We start from the raw sequence: 3803 nt of genomic DNA on the forward strand, positions 1-3803 counted from the left end.
GACCCCTCCCTTGGGTTTCAGAGGTGGTATCACTATATTGCCCAACCTTCCTTCTGGGGAGTGGTTGGTGGGTTTGAACCACCAGCCTCTGGTTAGCAGTCAAATGTCTTAGGAACTGTGCTATCAGAGTTCCCATGTTGTTGTTGTTGTTGTTCTGTGCAGTCGAGTTGGACCTGACTCATAGCGACCCTTCCTTGGGTTGCCAAGGCAGTATCACTATGGAAGTAGATTGCCCAACCTTCCTTCCAAGGAGTGGCTAGTGGGTTTGAACGACCAGCCTTCTGGTTAGAAGTCAAGTGCCTTAGGCACTATGCTTCTACACTATAGACAAGGAAATTGAGGCACAGACTGGCTAGCTTTCCCAAGGTTACACAACTTAATTTTGGTAGAATGAAATTCTGAACCCAACTATTTGACTTCAGATTTCACCTTCTTAACCATTGTGCTTTAATATTACTGTGGGTTAGAGTCACAGGGACACTTGCTCATATGCGTAAGTTAACACAAATCTTTGGAGTGATGAAAGAAAAACACATGAGCTCACCTTGAGCAGTTCCATTCTACTGAATATCAAGATTAATCACTTGATGAATGGACTTTGGTGTGGTGTGTGAACAGAGTCCGAAGTGGCTTCAATTTGTACAATGGGACAAATTGCCATTAAGCACCTTCTCTCATATTTATTATTTTTAATCCAAGGAGTAACTCATAAAAAATGCAAAGACTTTGTGCAAAATGACATTTTTGGCCTTCTTTTGAGATAACTTGTTCAGCTCAAGTCAACAATTTCTTGCCCCAGGTGTTAGAAACATTGGGCTCCTCTTAGCAGGGAGTTGGGAGGAGGAATCAGCCACAAAGCAGGGTATCAAAAGGTGCCTTAAAAGGAAGCCAGAGTCAAATTTCTGGAAATGTGTTAAAGATTCCATATGTATCCTAAGACCTATAAATATTTCATCTTTCACCTTTGAAAGTCCTTACTGCTAGTCCCAATGCGAATCCTCATTAAGTTATAAACCTCGAAAGGACTTTGTCATCAAAGATAGTGCTAAAATAGGATATTTCCTGGCTGAGCCCAACTCTGCTGAAGAAACCAAATGACTTCCCTCTCATTGGCTTCAAAATCCTGACTGATTCACCTATTTCCCAGGCTTGTCAATCCAAATGAAAAAGTCCTTTGCTGGGTGATTGCTTTAGCAGTGTCCTGCTAGTTCTTCATCTGTGAGAAAGCCTAAGACGGAAGGCTTAAACCTGGAACCCAGAACCTCCACCTGAGTGTTTGTGGGACAAAAGGTCAGTAGGCTCACACACTAGTTGCTATTTACCTTCACCAGCCACTCCTGAGAAGGAAAGTTGGGCAATCTACTTCTGTAATGATACTACCTTGGAAACCCAAGGAGGGGTTGCCATGAGTTGGATCTGACTCGATGGCAGTGAGTTTGGTTTAGGTTTGGTTTGGCTCATGGAAGGGCACTCTGGTGGTGTAGTACTTAAAGCATTCAAGTGCTTAACAACAGTTCAGTAGTTCAAACACACTAGCTACTCTGCAGGAGAAAGATGAAGCAGTTTGCTTCTGTGAAGATTTATAGACTTGGAAACTATGTCAGTAAGTTCTACTCTGTCCTATATGGTCACTATGAGTTGGAATTGACTTAAGGGTGGTTTGCAATACCCTTAGTCCCATTACACTGTGGGCAGTAGGTATTTTTGATTTGGCTCATGAGCAACTGCAGAACAGCCTTTCCAGGGCTGGGCCATGGGCCTTAGAGAGCACAGTGGAGCATTTTGCATTTCAAGAGGATTTGATCTTTTGCTTTCTCTTTTACTTTGGCCCAAGTAAACTTGCTCCATCATTGAGAAGTTCAGATAGAATTTAATAAGTATCCCCTCAAAGAAATCTTAATTGGAGGGTATCTTCATTCCCTAGTGCTGCTATAACAGAAATACCACAAGTGGATAGCTTTAAGAAACAGCAATTTAATCTTTTACAGTTTAGGAGGCTAGAAGTCCAAAGTTCAGAGTGCCCACTCTAGGGGAAGACTCTCTCTGTTCCTAGGAGGATACCAGTTCAGGGACCCTGAAGCCAAATAACACATTCTGCTCCTGGCTCCTCTTTCTTGGTAGCAATAGGTCCCCCTTCTCTGCTCACTTCTCTCTCCTTCCATCTCTTGCAAGATAAAAAGTGTTGCAGATCACATCCCAAGGAAGTGCTCTTTACATTGGATCAGGGCTGTAATGCGATTAAGGGTATTGCAAACCATCCTTAATCCTAACCTTTAACACTTGATCGGTTTATCACATCAGATCACTTTAAGGAGTATCATTACATATCTGCCACATTACTTTATTACATAACTTCTAAACCACTGAGAGTCATGGCCTAGCCAAGTTGACACAAACTTTGGGGGGACACAATTCAATCCATGACAAAGAGAATAAGAAAGGAGGTATTAAAATTTTTATGATAACTACTCTTATTTAGGGAGCTCTGGTAGCTTAGTGCCTAAGGCACTTGACTGCTAACAAGAAGGCTGGTGGTTCAAACCCACCAGTCACTCCTCGGAAGGAAAATTGGGCAAGCAACTTCTGTAGTGATACCGCCTCAGAAGCCCAAGGAGGTGTCGCTATGAGTCGGGGCTGACTTGATGGCACAAAACAACAACTCTTGTTTATGTATTTATTTATTTTTCATCAAACATTTGTGAGAGCATGAGATTGTTTCTATATAGCCACCACCCTGTATGTGATTATGTTTCTATATAACCACCACTCTGTATGTGATTATGTTTCTATATGACCACCACCCTGTATGTGACCATTTTGAATAGGTAGCCATTTGTGCAAAAAGCCTCAGCACGTACTTCACGCTTTAGTGCTTTAGTTACTGGAAAAACCACAAAGAGTCCTAACTACCTCACACCTAACTACCTCATCGATACCCTCAAACACACTCCTTAACAACAACCAATCAGTAGATAGCACAGACATACCTTACCTAAAATAGTTAGAAACCACAGTTGGTGGCTTCGGCCCACTAGACAGAGCCAATCAAGTAGGAACAACTAGCAACTTGAAAATGTCAACCAAGCCTGTCATTTTCTGATTAAAACTTCCTCATTTCTGCTGAGACCCCTATAAAAACCGTTACCCCTGAGTTCGAGGCTCTCAATCCTGAACCGCTGCATTGGTGATGGTTGGGGGTTTGAGCTCGAGCTTGAATAAACAACTCCTATGCTTTTGCAGTGGAATAGGCTTCTTGGTGGTTTTTGGGGAATCAGGGTCTGGGCACAACACATTGAACATTAACTAGACGTTAACATAAGTAAAGAGTAGAATGAAAAATAAGACCTTACCTTAAGTAAGAATCTCTAGAAATAGAATTTGAGATGTGACTTTCTATGCAAATGATTAATAAAGTGATCTCAGGAGAGACCAGAAAGGATATGGTGAGAAGAAATTTTGGAAAGGGGAAGAAGCCAAGCAAGGTTGTGAAATCTAACAAAGACCAAGCTGAAAGATGAACTTGCATAGAGTTCTAGAGCAGAAATTACAGCTCAGAATTTGTTGGACCAAAGAAGTTGGGCTTCCATTCTCCTGCACTTGTTAGTCATAGGCTAAGATCTCTCTAGACAGATATCAACTCTCAGGCATTTAGGCTTTCTGCACTTGTGGTAAGTGTAATCCCAGCATCTCAAGTGCAGTCCACTGAAGAAAGTTGTTGTTGTTGTTGTTATGTGCCGTGGAGTCAGCCCCAACTCATAGCGACCCCTCCTTGGGTTTCCGAGGCAGTATCACTACGGAAGTAG

The sequence above is a fragment of the Orycteropus afer genome, unplaced genomic scaffold, assembly GCF_000298275.1.
Source record: "Orycteropus afer afer isolate SDZICR_OR568_19922 unplaced genomic scaffold, OryAfe1.0 scaffold00137, whole genome shotgun sequence".
NCBI lineage: Eukaryota > Metazoa > Chordata > Mammalia > Tubulidentata > Orycteropodidae > Orycteropus > Orycteropus afer.